Source organism: Salarias fasciatus, chromosome 23 (genome assembly GCF_902148845.1).
Source record: "Salarias fasciatus chromosome 23, fSalaFa1.1, whole genome shotgun sequence".
NCBI lineage: Eukaryota > Metazoa > Chordata > Actinopteri > Blenniiformes > Blenniidae > Salarias > Salarias fasciatus.
The window spans coordinates 28,956,516-28,975,461 of record NC_043766.1 but is presented as its reverse complement, the minus strand read 5'-3'; the positions used below and the strand labels follow the sequence as shown (position 1 = coordinate 28,975,461).

Genomic DNA, 18,946 nt, shown 5'->3' with positions numbered 1-18,946 from the left:
AGACAGGAATTGAACTAACAACCTCCCGATTGAGACACGACCGCTTTTCCCACTGAACCACAGCTGCAGTGAAATGTCTGTCATGTGAATCCTGCCAGTTATCAAGCAGCAGTCCTGTCTGAATATAATTGTTGTCGTTGGGTTGTTTTACATTTTTTTCCCAACACCACAAATCCCTCTCCAATCCTGACTTGGTCACACTGGTCAAGCAGGACTAATTAGACAGAAGCGGGCTTCCACTCATTTGATTTAAACAAGCCAAAGATGGACCTAGATGGTGCTGGAAAGAGAGGAAATAGGACTGGGGTGATGTAAATATCATTACATGGCAAATGTAAGATATTGTGTGAGGTCAGGGCTTCCTTGGACAAAGGGCAACAGGTCATTCATCTTAAAAGCCATTTCCCTTCTGAATTCAGGACAGGGGAGGAGGAGTCAAACCTTCACTTGCAGTGGGGCAAAAAAGTATTTAGTCAGCCACCAACTGTGCAAGTTGTCCCACTTAAAAAGATGAAAGAGGCCTGTAATTGTCATCATAGGTAAACCTTAAAGCTCATGTCCAGAGTTTTGAAAGAGAGAGTTTTTTTTAATCCAACGTCTCAAGGTTCCGCCCTCCCTCTGCTTTTATGAGCGACCAAGCCACGCCCCTGTAATTGTGCACGCTATTATCTGTCGGGTGAAAATGAGTGCCTCTGTGTCAGGGCCGGCTGTAGGCATAAGCGAACTAGGCGGCCACCTCGGGTGCCACGTCCGGTGGGGGGGGCGCCGTGGCCGTACAAGGTGCGTCCCAACACTCCGTGCTCCCCGCTCTGCGCTGCCCCGCTCTGCAGCGCTCTGACGCACCACACTGCTCGGCATCGTTTGGCACACCCCCGCTCGAAAACTCTCGGAGGGGCGCTCGTCTCGGGCTCGCCTAGGGCGCCTCCGAAGCCCGGGCCGGCCCTGCTCTGAGTCCTACAGCATCCTACATGTTTAGCTGTTTACGGTGGATGTTCAGCAGGCAGTGGATATATCCGAGGTAAGCGTGGGGGCTGCTGCGTAGCTAACTCACCTCTGCCTGGGCGAGTGCACGTGCTCTCTGGCTGCGTGCACATGTTGATTGACGGCACGACAAGGTGGAAGCTCGAAATCTATTGGCTGACACTGACTGGCGCTTTTTCGGATAACATGGGGGTCTATGAGACGAAGGCGGGGCCCATAAATAAATTTTTTCATTGCTTTATGCTAATATTATAGTAAAGTATCGAACCAGACTGACACATTTAAGCTCTGTTAAAAAATTATACATACATTGGAAACGAATGGAAACTCCGGACACTCTGAGAGACAGAATGAGAAAAAAAAAAAAAATCCAGAAAATCACATTGTCTGATTTTTAAAGAATTTATTTGCAAATTATGGTAGAAAATAACTATTTACTCAATAACAAAAGTTCATCTCAATACTTTTTTATATACCCTTTGTTGGCAATGACAGAGGTCAAACGTTTTCTGTCAGTCTTCACAAGGTTTTCACACACTGTTGCTGGCATTTTGGCCCATTCCTCCTTGCAGATCTCTAGAGCAGAGATGTTTTGGGGCTGCCGTTGGGCAACACAAACTTTCAACTCCCTGCAAAGATTTTCAATGGGGTTGAGATTTGGAGACTGGCTGGGCCAGTCCAGGACCTTGAAATGCTTCTTATGAAGCCACTCCTTTGTTGCCCCGGCGGTGTGTTTGGGATCATTGTCACGCTGAAAGTCCCAGCCATGCTTCATCTTCAATGCCCTTGCTGATGGAAGGAGGTTTTCATTAAAAATCTCACGATACATGGCCCCATTCATTCTTTCCTTTACACGGATCAGTCGTCCTGGTCTCTTTGCAGAAAAACAGCCCCAAAGCATGATGTTTCCACCCCCATGCTTCACAGTAGGTATTGTGTTCTTTGAATGCAATTCAGCATTCTTTCTCCTCCAAACACGAGAAGTTGTGTTTCTACCAAAAAGTTCTATTTTGGGTTCATCTGACCATATGACATTCTCCCAGTCCTCTTCTGGATTATCCAAATGCTCTCTAGCAAACTTCAGACGGGCCTGGACGTGTACTGGCTTAAAGGTGCTGTAGGCAGGATTTTGCTAGTCAATGTTAATTTTTCTGTGTTTTCTTTGGATTAAATGTTAGAGTATCCATTGATAATCCTTTAGGAGTGTAGCATAATTGCACTACCGCGAGGGCGCAGCGTTTCCATCTGTCTCTGTTCTGAGCTGAAAAGGAATCTCGACAGCTCCAGGTATCTTTGACCAATCAGAAGAGCCCCTGAGGCTCTAACCGTGATTGGTCGAGGGGCGTTCGCCACACGTTCTTGTGGGAGGGGCTTAACTTGCGTAAGGGCTTGATGTCAGAGAAAACAAGACAGGATTGGCTGTGCTGGGTTTCAAATTGCCATCTTGCTTAGGTAAACCTAAGCAAGATGGCGGAGATGCTGAATCCTGCCTACAGCACCTTTAAGTAGGGGGACACGTCTGGCACTGCAGGATTTGAGTGCCTGGCGGCGTAGTGTGTTACTGATAGCAGCCTTTGTTACTTTGGTCCCAGCTCTCTGCAGGTCATTCACTAGGTCCCCTTGTGTGGTTGTGGGATTTTTGCTCACCGTTCTTGTGATCATTTTGACCCCACGGGGTGAGATCTTGCGTGGAGCCCCATATCGAGGGAGATTATCAGTGGTCTTGTATGTTTTCCATTTTCGTTTTCCTCCCACAGTTGATTTCTTCACACCAAGCTGCTTACATATTGCAGATTCAGTCTTCCAAGCCTGGTGCAGGTCTACAATTTTGTTTCTGGTGTCGTTTGACAGCTCTTTGGTCTTGACCATGGTGGAGTTTGGAGTGTGACTGGTTGAGGTTGTGGACAGGTGTCTTTTATACCGATAATGACTTCAAAGAGGTGCCATTAATACAGGTAAGATTGAAGGACAGAGAAGTATCCTAAAGAAGAAGTTCCAGCTCTGTGAGAGCCAGAAATCTTGCTTGTTTGTAGGAGACCAAATACTTATTTTCCACCATAATTTGCAAATAAATTATTTAAAAATCAGACAATGTGATTTTCTGGATTTTCTTTTTCTCACTCTGTTTCTCATAGTTGAGGTATACCTAGGATGACAATTACAGGCTTTGCTCATCTTTTTAAGTGGGAGAACTTGCACAACTGGTTGGTTACACAATTGGTTACATAACTGAAAAGTCACCTCATTGGGAGAAAGGAGCCTGAGCTTGTGAGGGAGGTTGAGAGGTACCAGGTACTAGGTAGATGTAGCCGGGCTTACCCCTATACAAAGCTTGGCTCTGGAACCCAATCCTTCAAGGGGTTGAACACCCCATTTCTCTGGCGTTGCCAACGGTGAGAGGCGGTGTTGCCTCACTGTTGTCTCAGCCGACAAGCTGAACAGCAGTGCAGGGTACCTGGCCTTCCTGGAGTTCCTGGGAGGGGGGCTGGACAGTGCTTCAACTGGAGACTCCACTGCTCTACTAGGTATTTCTTATTTTTTCTTTAACCTGTCCTGTCCAGAATCAAAGCAGCGCAATGGAAGTTTGGCTGCTGTAATGTGCCCAAAAGATTTGCTCTTCCAAGAGGAGCTTTTAAGTATGAAGCTCCTTTTGGTAATATAATTTCTTACTTTATTTCATTTAGTTTGAATACTGATCCATACTATTGCTGGACCTGACAGGGATTGCAGCAGTTGTGTTATCTTAACCTGCAGTTCCAGAGCCATGGTCTTGGACAGCCAGTCGGCTCTGCTGGATCCCTGCGGATGTGGGGATGAATCCTTGCTGCTGACCAATCCTGACGGCAGTCACTCGTCGGATGAATCCAGATCATATTCAGAGTCACCCGACTCTGCACAACTTGTACAGTCGGGCTCTGATGTGGCACCAAACAGCGCAACAATACCAGTCATTGGTTCGTTGCCACGTTTGCCATGGTCATCCACATTTTGTTCGCCATCACCCCAATCCTTCACAATTCATGAAATCTTTGCAAAATGTCATGCCGAATGTGTACCATAAATGTCCAGCAAGTGAGGTGGGCTACCTCCTGTGACGTCGTTGTTGACCCAGCGGTGAAATTCTGAACCCTTCAACACCGTCAATGCCCAGGACCCCCACCGACGGCAGTGTGGTGTACCTTCGCTGCCATCTTCATTGCATCCAATCTTAGCCCCATCACCACAATCATCTTATTAGTTCACTATTTACAGACATGTTCTCCCACTAGTGAACAAGTAAAAGGCCTAAAATAGCAACAAGTTCATTCATAACACACATTTTACTCACTCATGAGCTCGTGGAGCAAATTCAATTAGTTAACTGGTGAAATGGTGACTGCCTTGCATGTTATCTAATGAAATCGTATTGCATGACTAATTAAGTAGTGATACAAAAAGTTTTCGACGAGTTAGCTTATGATGCAGAAACAAGTTGACATGTAAAGACAGAAACATCAAATGCACACAGTGTCTCTTACTAGTTGACATGTACAATTTTGAAATGCCACACTAGTTCACATTTTAATTTACTGTAGACCCTATCTAGTTAAATAGTAAGCACTGTTCTTTTCATGTCTTGACATGAACACACCAAGATGTAGTCTCAGGGTAATATTCTGCATTTCCTGAGGAAACATGTTCTTTAGTGAACTACTTAAAATAAAGCAGATGGGATAATAACAAAATCCTCAGTTTTAATTGGTTGTCATGTTTCATTTTGGACTGGAGAGCCAATAGGAAGCCTCGGTGGGATGCCCCTCCCACTTTGTCATAACTATGTTTCTGTAACTAGTTAACTATGTCTTACTTTTCCTTGCACAATTAAGTAGCAGTATACACTTTCAGCTCGACAAGTTGACTAGTGCAGATGAAAACGTGTTCACTACTCAACTAGATTTCTCCTACTCTTACTACCGTATTTTCGGCACTATAAGGTTCACTGAATTAATAGGCGCACAGTCAATGAATGGTTTTTATTACAAAAAAAAATTCATACATGGGGCGCACCACATTTTAAGGCGCATAGGATGCATAGAATAGTATGAGAGAAATACATATCGGCAGTCTAGGTGGTTACATTCTCGGTTGAAATGTGTGAGTAAAGTGACATATCAGAGCGAGTTTGACTGAGGATCGCTCCTCTTCACGGATGTGCAGCTCAGAGCGCGCCCACGACTGGTCTAACTCGCTTGGTCACCGGGGTTCAGCCAGCTGTGGTCTCCTGAGTGAAGTGCCCCACCGACAGCTCAGCCGCAGCCGGCCAGCTGCTCCCGGCGTCCCGTTCTCGGAGTTGCAGCGTGCAGCCTGCCGCCCAGCATCCAACCAGTCCCCACGTCGGCCAGCTGTGCAGCCACGTGCCGTGCTCCGTTCTGTTTAAACTAGCTAGCTTAGCAGCTTAGCAAACAGGGTTGTTTGCGCATATGATCAGGGTGATTACCGTAATTCCCACAAAAAAGGTGCATCGAATTATAAGGCGCTCTGCTGGACTTTGAGAAAATTACAGGCTTTTACGTGCGCCTTATAGTGCGTAAAATACGGTAGTTCACTAGTAAATATGTTGTGTCCATCTAGTTCACTAATGAGGTAAAAAAAAAAGGCTTGAACTAGTCAACTGGTGAGCATGTTGGCCTTCATTATTCAGCTTGTGATATCAAGGATATCAAGGATGCATCATAGTCACTCTTCTTCCCATAGTAATCAGGCTGACTGACCATTATCGTCATGCCGAATAAACACAATGATGTCGGCCTAGGTTCAGATGAGTGGACTGCCAGGTCAATGTAAAAACAACTTGACAGAAGGACATAGTTGGATTGAGAAAATAAAGAAATAAAGAAAATAAAGATAAAACAAAAGAAAATTTTGTCATGGGTGGTTTTTACCTGGTGTAAATAATTTGATTGATTGGCCAGATGAGTGTAGTTGGTCAAATTTACCTACTTAGGGGAAAAAAAGCTTCACTGCAGGAGTTGAAACAAACAAACAAACAACAACAAAAAAAACCCACTAAATTGTCTCACTGAAGTGAAATTATTTTTGGATCATTTTGATTTAAATTCTGACTTTTCTTGTTTTTGCTATTTTAACAATGACTGGATGGTCTTCTTATTCGTTTTTTTGTTGTTCCTTTCCTGCAAACATTATGTAAATACTCCTGCGGGTGTTTGTGCACCTGTATGATATTTTCAGCTGAACGACTGCCAGGTATAATCACAACTACATCCTGTGAAGTACCCAAAAGGATTTGTAGGCTGTTTCTGCCGTAACCAAGCACCCACAGACACAAACACTAACTGGTATGTGTCAAAGAGACTGTATTCTTCACAGAACTGCTCAAATCTGGGAAGGTTTAATTAGTAAACTGCTTAGGATTGACCATCATTGTTATCTCATCCATCTCATTCCTCACCACCTATTAATATGAGCCTTTTCTAATGAACACCTTGGAGTCAGTTAATGCTGCAGGCTCTGCTGATGAGGAATTTCTACTCCATCAACAACTACAGATCAGCCGTGCTTTGGTAAATATGCAAATGACCTGCAAAGAGTTAGCAGCAGCTCCGACCATTTCAATTAGTTTCATTGTCAGTGGTATTGCATTTGTCATTGTAAATAGCACCATATGCTCACACCACTTAATTCAAGTTGGGGAGAGATTATGAGCAGATGATTTAGCAATTGCACCGCTCTTCCACAGTGATATGATACTGGCTGATGTGAAGTGAAATGAAGCCAGGCACTCATATGAGTTGAGGGCACCATTTCCCTCCCCTCTGATTGACTAAACATTTAGCTGTGATATAATTGGCTTGGTAACAAAGTGACCATGGGGCGTGAATAAATTTGTAACAAGCCCTTTGATCAGACTCGGAGGCACTCTGGCATCTTGGGCCTCCCTCGACATGGAGGGCTGACAGCACGGTTCGGTGAGTTGTGAGAGAAAAAGAATTGCAACACAAGATACGTGATGCAACAGACCTCCTAACTAGGTACACATGCTTCATCAAGCTTTTTTTGTTTTTTCACTCTACATAATACTCCGACCTCATGCTTTTGTTAAAGGTGATAACATTTTCTGTACTTACCAGCTAATTAGTGATAGATATTTTTAAAATGTTATACTCGTTTCTTCTTCAGTTCTATATGAAAAAGTAGAACCTTAACTGTTTTTTATGGAAAAATCACTCAGTGACAGATTATACGTGCATATTATGGTATTTTCCTGCTTGCTGACTCTTATAGGTATAATAAAACAAGTATTTGGTGAGCTGCCTAAGATGGAATAGTTTGGATAGTTTACATCAATTGCCTTCCAGTATCACCACCAATAGCCGAAAAGTAGACAAAGACCCATTTACATGATAATAGTTCAAGTGAAAATGCATCATTTTGCATTTTCAATCCAGAAAAGTTTTACATTTACTTCTTAATATTTTGAAAATTATGTCCTTTTACAGAGAAATGTGAGTAACACTGAAAATGATGTAGCTAGCATGCCAGGCCATGCATTGCACTTGTAATGAAACCACACACGGGTGCCCAGAGAAAAATCCACTAAAAACATGAACAATGGCAAGTACATGGACATTTGTACGGATAGATAAGGAAGTTGGAATAGATAAGGAAGACCATTAAGTAAAGGATTTTACTCACCAAGACGCCACCCAGCCAGCTTGTACTGTGTTCCCAACCCAATGTTTATTGATTATACTGGTTTTTTAATTGCTAAAGCACATTGCACAAAGCTGTCCTTAATTTTCCCAAAACTCTAAATACAAGGCACTTTTCTAAAGCTACATACACAAAACCAGTGCTCTTTTCAAAACTAAAACTTTAACAGCAAAACAGCGGCTCAAAACCAACAAAAATGTAAAGACTATATAAATCATTGTACACTATAACAAAACACCTGAAAACACAATGTTCAGTGTGTGAGAATTTTCTTTTCACATTTTTTTTTTTCGAAACTGCCCAAGCCTGTTTTTAGAAAACCTACTGTAGCTATTATTAAAATATATTATTGCAAAGTATTGGGCATTCATAGATTTGTGTATTTCATAGGAACAGTAAGTACACTGACAATACAGCGTGATAATAAATAAACACATGTACACTCCTGTGCTGTATCACAACTCAATGCAAACACTACAGAGGATCATTGAGAATACAATGTTCAAGGTGTGATTTTTTTTTTTTTTTTTTTTTGATGGAACTATACCAAACACACACACACACACACACACACACACACACACACACACACACACACCAGTCATTGTGCAGCATCACTTCGTCGAGCTAGGTTGGGCCACAGGATCTCACCTCTACTGAAGTGACCAGCACAGTAACACAGCTCAGGACCTGTTGTGTTCTCTGAATGGTGGCCACTGAGAACCTACTCACGTTTTGGCAGACTCTTAGTCCCGCTTCAGCCAGTGTGATCCCACGCACAGTGACATGTTAAATGACCGTTGCTCGCCTCATCTGTAATGACAGTGCAAGTCCGTCGAGCTCTCCTTCCTTGACCTGCTTCTCCTCTTCCTAGGCCTGCTCCTCGGCTTCCTTGGAGTGCTCCTCTCCCTCCTTTGTTTGCTCCTCTCCTTCCTCTGACTGACTGAAACTCTTTCTCTGTGTCTTCCTCTGTCCATTGTGGTGTACGTTTGGAACCTTCACCAAACTATACCCTCTGAACTGGCTTTTATAAGTGTGGTCACATCATTTGCATTGAGTGTCCTCAATTTTCAGTCATTATGTTAAATGAAAGATGCCAGGTATGTTCAATGTGTTCAAATTTCATTGACTGTAGCAATAATTTTGCATCACTCGGCTTTAATTTGACAGAGTCAGCAGTTTTTTTGCAACTTGTTTTTTTTTTTTTTTTTATGGGAAAAGGAGGATTGTGTTTTGTGAATTTTTTCATTCACATTTCATGTGAAATGTATGGTTTTGGGAAATAGGAGCTAGTTTTTTTTTTTTTTAAACGTGTTTAGAGAACTGGTAATTTAGTTTAGAGAACTGGGTTTTGTGTTTTAGCAATTAAAAAAAAAAATTACAGTTTCTCAGCATCAAGTGTCACCAAAGCATCAACAGCTCTTGAAAATTATGCGAATGCCAGTCATGAAGTTGGCGTAAGGTACCGTACGTTTACATAGTCTTTTAACTCTTGATACATTTTAACTGTGTCGTGAAAAAAGAACATAGGCCATGTTTTTGTGCATACTCACCTTTTGTACATGAGGCCACACGTCTGGAGACATCTGCTCTCGAACAAACACCACGTTAACACATTGAACTTTATTGTTTCTATGGCTACTGGATATGATGGCACAGGAAGCACTGTGGTTACAGATGATTGTTATACCAAATGTTCAAAGCCCTTTTTCATCTCTGTATTGTTGGTAAATGCAAATAACACTGCTATCCTACATTATCATGTGATACTCCGAAAAAGTACCCTAAATATTAGTCACTAACTAGATCCACTGGGCTTGTGTTTGAGAAGAATCAAATTGTTACTCGTATTGGTTTTGTGCATAAAGTACACGTGCATTCAAGACACTGAAACATTCCTCAAATCACAGTCATTGGTTTTAAAAAATTAAACAAAAAGACTTTGATAGTACAGTGACTAAATACACCACCTTATGGACCAAAATGTTATTACAATACAAAAAAAGCATTGTTTAGATGGTTAGCTTAATAAATGCTTTAGCTGTCCAAGACACTAAAAAAGAAAATTAATAAAAAAAAGTCCCTCTCCACGATTCATGCACTGAACAGAGTGTGCAAATCCCTGTACCCGCATGTTGTGGATAACTGTACAGTCATTGTGAGCCAATATTTATAAGGCAGGGAATCTCAATTTGTTTCTTCACAGTTGTGTTCTCATTTACTATATTGGCTCATGTATGAAATGATAAGGTGATAACCAAAAATGCATTGCATGCTTGACTACAGAAGCCTCTTTTTGACTCAAACCTTTGGCAAACGTAACTCAATTAATCTTAAAGTCTGCTGCAAGTGCTTTGATCTCCCATTCAGGCTGCACCAGCGTTCAATCCCACCAGCTCTCAGAGCAACTGCTTTCAGGCTGCAGTGTACTACATGCATACTCTCATCATCATCATCATCATCATCATCGTTGTCATCGTCACTGCATCTGTGGGATATGGAGCAAAGTGTGTTGAGTCCATGCAGTCCCTTCACACAGAGAGTTGTACTTCAAGATTAAAAATGCTGCAAAGTACTTTCTCAGTCATAAAACTAGGGACAAAGAAGACTTGGTCGCAAAATCTCATCACATTTGTTGGTATTTTGTTATAATCAGCAATCTGACCCAAAGCGTAGCAGTGATGCTACAAATTTTTTGCTTCAGATGCAAGCTGGCAGATTTTAACACCAAGCTGTAGGCTAATTTCCTGTGCAGTACCGTCGATATTATTGGAGGTATGCAAGGCATTGTGGATGGTACTGGAACCTCAAGTTTTGAGCAGTGTGTGCTGTTCATTCTTGAATTTAGCAGCACTTCTTCAATTAAGTGCACATTTACTACACCATTCTCAGGATCACATGAAGCATCTCAAACATGGCCCATGTCCTAGCAGAACTGACCAATCACAGCCCGTGTAGTCTGAATATTACTCCTTGTGTTCTGAACAGCAACAATAAAACAAATAGTGGCTGTTGGAGATGCACGTTGATGGTTCACACGAGCACAGAGCATTCGCGTATAATTTGTGTATGGATTATAAAGTAGGCGGTTGAGCAATTCACACCTAGTATTGGGTTTACACCAGCACAAATGAACTCAACTCTGACCAAAATCTCAACTAGGTCAACCAGAACACCGCAAATGAGAAAGTACCCCTACTTGGCCGCAAGCTACTTATGTGCTACTTATTGCACATTTCACTGGCTGTAAGGTCAACTTTCATTGCAGAGCAACTTTGTTAATGAGCAAAGAAAAACACTATTTTTTAATTTTCACAGTCACATCCTCTGGTTAGTACAATTCTCTTGAGTCTAGATGCAGTGCCAACTGTTCAGTGAGAGAGGCAGTGCAATGTTTATCTTGAGGCTAATTAGGAGCTGTGTCATCCCTCTGCGTGTTATCACTCTGCATGTTGGTCCTTGGCTGGTGATGTGTGGTGAAAAAGGTCATATTGTTTATAAAAAATAACAATAATCATAATAACAAAAAATAAGTTTGAATTAGTCGACAAAAAAACTCACAAAAAATTATTAAAGTATTATACATTTTAAAAAAAAAATCTGAAAAAAAATATTCTATTTTATCTTTTTTGCTAAACAGCGTTTGTGCATGCCAATTGTATCATTACCGCTTCTCTTCAGCATGCAGAAGTAAACAATTGTTTACCACTGCTTTATTATTGCACAGAAACATGCTGGTTGCCATGGAGATGACAACACTTTCCTTGCATGATGCGGTTGAGATCTATTCGGTGGTGTTTTGTCCCAGAGCGAATTGTATTACTAACATCTCATGAGGGCAACCATGACTGCAAAGGCCTCTTGTTGTTATGGGGTCAAATTGACCTTGTTTACAAAAGCCAGCATTAATTTGGTTTTCTTCCATACAATGCCCTGAAAATTACATGGATGGTGGTCTGCAAGTCAGATCAAGTGTATTTGAGGAATGTGTGTCTAATTAAACTTTTCAGTGCATGTGCTGCTGCCACAAGAATTCAACACAGTATTCTGACTAAAGTTTGGCATGTCACCATAACCACAACTATATTCTATTCACCCCAGAAATGGAAATATAATTTCAGTTAATATATATTACAAAAAGGACACAGAAAATATACGCCAATGCAAAAAAAACAAACAAAAAAAAAAAACTTTAAAGGCTATAAAAACAGTCAAAACAAATCAAGTCTATCTGACAAGGGAGGAAACAAAGTGGGCAGTAAACAGGAAAACAAGTGGAAACTGTAACGAGCTCAGGATATCCACCAAGGTGGTTTAAGACAGGTCTGACAAAAGCTCCAGATGTATATCACTGTACATCTTGCAGCTGAAGACTTCGGTCTGTCCTGTAATCTGTGGTGTTTACAGCTCATAGTTGCTGTTCCTCCCTCAAAGGTTGAGCCTCCATCCAGGCAACATAAGCCCCTGCTTCAACTGCACCAAATCTGTGGAGACACTGTAGGGAGCAAAAGTCTCTTCCTTTCAAAAAGCCACAAGGCTTCACAGCAGAAATACAAATGTGGAGAGTAAACAACTGTGCACTTTTGAACTTTGGAGGAGAAAAGTGCCTGCCGACGCTTTTATGTGTGATTGGCATAAGCCAGAGGGTGACTAGATATCTGAAGGGAAACAATGCAAGAGAAACATGCCTTACATCAGCACATACAAGGGGACATGCTGTGGGGTTTTGCAAGAAAGCATTCGGCTATAGAAGACAGCAGAAAGTGAGAGAGTAGAAGTACTTGTCACGTATGGATGAGAAAACAGTGAATATGTTCTCTGTGTGCTGCTCCCTGGGGGATGATTTAAATACTTTCATGTTTTTAAAAGATGGTATATGTTATCTGTTCATTTTACTGATCACTGGTTGCTTTTAGAAAGTATTTATATCAGGTTTGTCCTACGAAGTGGTGTTGACTGGCATTTTAACTCTGTTTTAACTTTTGATAAAAGTTTCGGTCCCTGTATCAGACCATCACTGGAATGGATGCTCCCTCTAGCTTCTTCTGGGGTCTGGAAAGAACGGGCAGGAAAGAGTAATCCACACACTGCTCTCAGACACAGGGCAGGAGATCTAAGAACCATGCCAGAAAAGGAAGAAGGTGGTGAGATTTTACTCATCTCTGTCTGGGAGCAAGTACAAAAAGGAGCAGGAGCTCCAGGAGGGGTTCCTGAAGGGACTGTCTCTGAGCAGACCAGCGCACAGCCAGAGGCCTGCCTTAAATTGCAGGAACTGTGGGGGACACTGCAGGCACTGCCAACGGGCAGATCCCCTGGGATTGACAGGCTCCCCATAGAGTTCTGCAAGGCGTTCTGGGACATTCTGGGTATGGATATTCGGGACATTGAGTGTCTGGCCTCTGGTTCCATGCCAGTATCCTGCAGGAAGGCCTGCTCCCCAAGAAGGGAAGCCTGCAGACCTGTGGATTACAAACTCTTATCCCAAGTCCAGGCCTCCATACTGGCAAGGACTATGAAGCAGGTCATCCATTGGGACCAGACCTACTGTGTCCCCAGCAGGTCCATGGTGGACAATGTGGGGTCAGGGCCTTGTCCACTTGGCCAGCTGTACTGCCATATTTAGACTCCAGTTTCTGTAGAGGCAGGACCAGCAGGTCTTGTGTGGAAAAGGCGGGTCCACATGCATCCTGAGGCGTGCCAGTAAGTTGGAGTTCTGTTTTGACTGATCCTAAATTTCTAAATCTTATGGGGGGTACCTCCATCCTGCCAAAATGTATTTAAATGTTGGTCCTTATTTTCATATAGAAGGTGCAATTGCAAGCTGCAATTGTCTGCACTGGCTATTGAAAGAACGCCTGTCAGCGGAACGACATCTCCTGGCCTGATGGGAAGGCTGATCCAGTCTGGGACCCACACCGTGAGTCAGCCTATGGATGCTGAGGAGCTGAAGCTGAATGATGCCCAGGTCCTGTGCTCTCTGCTGGTGCTGCAGTCTGTCCAGGTGTCCCAGAGGCTCCTGGAGAAGTGGAAAAATGCACTAACATCCAGAGACAAGAGCCTACTGAGGAGAAATGGCCGAAGAGAACTCTGCCTGGACAATGTGGATCCCATCCCCAAGGTCCAACTGAGCCCGGGGCTGGGGAAACACAAGGCACACAGCAGAATTTTATATTTAAAACTGTGTGAGGAGCATCCACAACAATGGACTGAGCGACAGACCCCCCACTGTCTGGTCACAAAGACTGGGGCAGGGCATACCCAGACACAGCCCACAGTGGAGGATTTTATATGGTGCCATCGCCACAAATGCTTTTAATTCTGTTAATAAGCCTGCTGTTTTAAGCGCATGCCCCTTCTGCCATCAAAGAGAGACTGTTTACCTTATTTTTACTGAGTGTAAGAGACTCACAGAGTTCTTCACTATTTTAACGGCGGTTTTTAGGCTTTTAAGTGGATTTTTTGTTTTGTTTTTTTTTCCGATAATTTTTTTTATATATGTGCATATATACATCAGCAGGAGAAACATGTTAGAGAACAGAGAAGGTTAGATATCAGAAGAAACACTGAATCTAGACTCTGGCTTGAATGCCATTTTTTTAAGCAAAACAATGATTTTAATGCTTTTAAAGAGGTCTGATGTTTCAGGGATATGCTGTGCTCTACAGATAACAAAAATTTCCTTTTGCACAAGTTTGAACCTGAATGAATGATTCCTAATGTCTGACACACAATTTAACACTGGTGAGAACTAGTGAAAAAAAGTGCTCTTTAAAGATCAAATCTCTCTCTCTCTCTCTCTCTCTCTCTCTCTCTCTCTCTCTCTCTCTCTCTCTCTCTCTCTCTCTCTCTCTCATCATCATCACTATTTGAATATTTGTTAATGAAACAAAGTACATCACATGGTTACCATGCAAGTTTACTACTCTGAATTCATAATTTCCTTCCATTTCTTTGTATGTTTTGTTTGATAATGATGATTAGAATGACATATCCCTAACAAAATAAATAACAGTAAACATACTGTTACAGAGCAATATTGCAAAAAGGTTAAAGGTTTTAATACTCTAGGGAGGGGAACGCACAGGTTGAGCACATCAACATAATGAGACGTACAGAGGAACGACAGACAGAAAGGACAAGTCTGAAGTGATGAAGATGAGACAGGTGAGTTTCAAAATAAAACAGGTAAGACATGTGGACTTCATTAAGACACAGAAAGAGGCCTGACATTTACAACCCTAAATTAGCAGTGAAAATATTTCATAAGTACTTGTTAAAACTGAGACCTACTGCTGATTCTGTTGTGGATTTGGGTTTTCCAGGCCTCTTTCTGTTAGTGTTTCTGAGTGTGTGTTGACCGTGACTGAAACTGTACTCACTGATATGTTGACTTTCTTTGCAATTTCTCTTTGAAAGACCCACAAATTGTGATGGCCAGCCTCTTGTCAACTTTTAATTGTAACTTTTTTTTTTTTTTTTTTTTTTGCCATTTTCATAGCAACACGCTGCTCTCAGCAGTTTAGTACTGTTCAACTGATAGTCACGAGGTCTGGTACTACAGTGTGTTCCAATACTGGTTTTATGCAGACAGAGGAGGTTGTAAGTAATCCACATAAAGTTGGGACACTTGTAGAATATAGCAGCAGCAATTTTTAAGACTTGATCGACCTCCATTACTGAGTGGGATTACTTTTGAAAATCAGACGGCAGCAACAGACATCCGCGCCGCATACAGACATTGTGACACTTTCCAGCACTTTCCAGCGCTTTACTGCACAAACCGCCACACCGTAGATATATAAATAACAGACACCACATCCACCGCTGTCTTGGAGCAGCTTCCCGCTCTACTGATATGTTTAACCGTGAATGAAACAACCCGCGATGCCATGGATTTTACCACCTGCTGCTGGAGTCATGGCTGCTCCAGAGAGAAACTCATTCTTTGGCTGGAAACGGAGACATTTTGTATTTAAGTCAGATGAGACCAGAACTTCTCTGTGCAATGTAAATTCTGCCTCCAGCTGTGAAAATGTTCTCAACATCCAGGAACTCATCAAACCTGAAGACACATCTACAGGTATGAAACACACCTGAACTCACAGTGAAGCTAAAGTGTTCTTAGCCTGCTAACCTGTCAGTAACCTGCTGCTGAGAACCACAGCCTCACCAGGCTGAACTCAGAAGAATCTGATGGAGACAATAATATCTTCAGCCTGGATGGAGGATTTATTGGAGACTGCATGTTTCCTTCTGTCACTGAGGAATGAATCAACACTGAACTCTTGAAAAAATACTTTGCATGGCTGACCTGAAGACAAACCCTGCTCCTCACTACAGAACTACAGCGACAAAGCAGACTGAGTATAGCTATAGCCTAATATAAATGTGTGTTAACACTGTCAATGTGGCTCCTGGTGCTGCTGCTGGACTGTAGAGCTACTAGAGGAACACAGTCTGAACTGATGGTTCTGATCCTGAGTCAGAAAGAAAGAAAGTCAGATTCTCAGTAGGTTAGAGGTTAAAGGTCATGTTGTTGGTATTAATTGGAGCTGAACACACAGAGTTCAGCAGAGTTCAGAACACTCAGAGCATTTAGTGTTTACTGTGTAGAGTTGTCAATACACTGTGAGGATGTCACATTGTATTTGTCTTTATTTTTTGTTTGCTGGTGAAGTAATCTAAAAGTAACTAAAAGTAATCTGGTACATTACTTTTTAATTGAAGTAATTAGAGTAAGTTACTGATTACATTTTTTGACAAGTAACTTGTAATTGTACCGGATTACAATTTAAAAGTAACCCTCCCAACCCTGCATAATCGTATCTAGTGAATTCATAGTGGAAAAAAAAAGGAAAAGTTTTATCCCTCCATGCTGTTGGTGGGCTTGTCCCAGAGGTCAAATCATCACTGAGGTCCATTACCGCCCAGTGATCTATGGCCTGGAGGAAATCAGGCATCTCCAAACAGTGAGGGGTGAAACTGTCAGCTGCTGTGGTGTGAAAAGCAGTGTGGTTGCCCCCACCGTCTGGCCCACTCCATTAGAGGCTCGCCCTCACACACCCCGTACTCAATCCACCACCTCCACCTCCTTTCCCTCTTGCCTCTGCGCGAATCAGCAGATCTGTAACCTGTCGGCAGTGATGAATGGAGGGCGTCTGCATCCACGGCTGCCACCACAAAGCACAGATGGATGATAGCGACCTGGTAAAGTGCTTCCTGCACCACAGTGGCCAAAGCAGGAACATTGGCCATCAACGTTTGCCTTCACTGTGTTTTATTTCTCTCCTTCATTTTTTTTTCTTTTTTATAATGATGTTTGGACTGTGACTGCCATTGGAAAGAAATGAAGCATTCTCTGAGCGGCTGGTATATGGAGTCAGATATTTATTTCACACAGGTAACAATAGCCACATCTCCCTACACAGCACACATAAATTTCCTTTTTCATGTTGAAGCACTTTTGATGTGATAACAATCTTCTGGATGTGTCAGCGACCCAGTTCACAACACCTGTGATATAATGTGTCAAACTGCAGCATCAGCTGACCCTGTCTAGATAAACATTTTAGTGTGGCAGTACATCTAATCATTACTTTGTAGGCCTTAAAAAAAAAAATCTTTGAAAACATGCATTAGTTATATACAATTGTAAATCTGACTTTAGTCACACTGAGGGGTCAACAAAGACACAATGTAGGCATGTGGTCAGTTTCTGCAGCAACATTATATTTAAAAAACAAACAAAAAATAATCCTATTTGTCATGTTTTGTATTTTGCAAGAGAGTTCTCTTAAATATTTCCCAACCATCTTCCTCAATGCACAACGAGCACATTGAATTATTTTTCACCTAGTGGTGCTCCTACTAGCTCCGACTCCTTTGCATTGTTGATTATTGGAAAAACTGACCTCCTTGCAGCTCTAAATCCTATTGTGCAGCTGTCACAGATATTAGACCCCATATCGACCCTGGGGAGGGATTGAAGCAAGAGCAGACATTGGAGAGAGCATAAAACTATTGAATGTGCTGTTACTGAATTACAGAGAATTGCATTAAAAGTGTAAAGTGCTGTGTCACAAGCATGGAAGCATTCAGAAGTGTTAGGCATGTTCTCAAGTCTATACATGACTTTTGTCACCATTATTATCAGCTTAAGTGATTTATAACAACGTCGTCGTCAAATCAAGTCCAGCATAAGGGTCACAGATGAACACACATGCACAAGGCAGCCGCAAGACCTTCCTTTTCCTTGCTATGCATAAAGATGAAAAGGCTACTGAACCGGAGTCTTATTTGCAAATTCCTGCTGAGTATTGCTATTCTCTTAAAGTCTTTACTATTAAACTGTCTTGACATTTTCAGGATGAATTTAACTGGCCACAGCTAATTGGCAATAAAAACCTGCTGCAGCATTTAATGTGGAGCAAAAACAAACTATGTTTCCAACACATGGTTTTTATCAGTACTGAGCAAAAAGTTACATAATCAGTGCTGATTCTGATACTCAGAGACCTCAGACAGCATGCTACAGACTTAGATCGGAAATGTGCAGTTAAGATCGTTCTGCGTTACACCACCATAAGTGGAAATGAAAAGAAAAAACACCCTTTAATTGGAAAAAAAAAACAATTGCAAAACTGCAGAAAACTGCAGAATCAGGCTCAGAAGTGGATACTTTGTGCTGCTATGGTCATGAATAGGCGATAAATTAAACTACAGTAAGCTGATCACTAGGGCTGGGACGACGCGCGACGTCATCGATTACGGCGACGCAAAAAATACATCGACACAAAAACTGCACGTCGATGCGTCGTTTCAGAATTTAAAAAAATGGCGGCGGCGGCGGCGAGTAGCAGCAATTATTTAGATCCAACCGATTTAGCCACACTTAGCGGGGCCACGGCAGGGGAGCTTCAGTGCAGGACATAATCTCTGCAAAATCGCTCTTTTCGGCTATATTTTTTCATCCATCGCCAGTGTTATCATAAAGTCAGCTCGTCTACCGTCTTCAGGTGAGTCAGCTGACAGTTTTCGCTAACTTAGCCACAATTAGCTCGGATGGTAACGTTGGAGCTCCTCTCCCCAGCAGAGAAGCAGTTTGAGTCAGCCTGGCTGTCACGGCGCCTTGGTGCCTGACTTCCAGGGGCCGAGTTGGGCCAATTGGGTAAGCGGCCCGGAGCTGCTCCACGGCGGTGACGGGAGAGCTCCAGCAGCCGAGGCCTGCTTCACGTGCCTCCGTGGTTATGCGGCG

General features: G+C 42.4%; 1 long non-coding RNA gene across 1 annotated transcript; it reads left to right on the top strand.

Annotated features, from left to right (window-relative positions):
• The first annotated feature begins 1,776 nt into the window (after positions 1-1,776).
• On the top strand, positions 1,777-17,945 carry LOC115381925 (uncharacterized). The gene is made up of 3 exons (XR_003930486.1): positions 1,777-1,918; positions 2,775-2,779; positions 17,932-17,945. It is a non-coding gene; the product is annotated as an uncharacterized LOC115381925 (long non-coding RNA).
• The last annotated feature ends 1,001 nt before the right edge of the window (positions 17,946-18,946 follow it).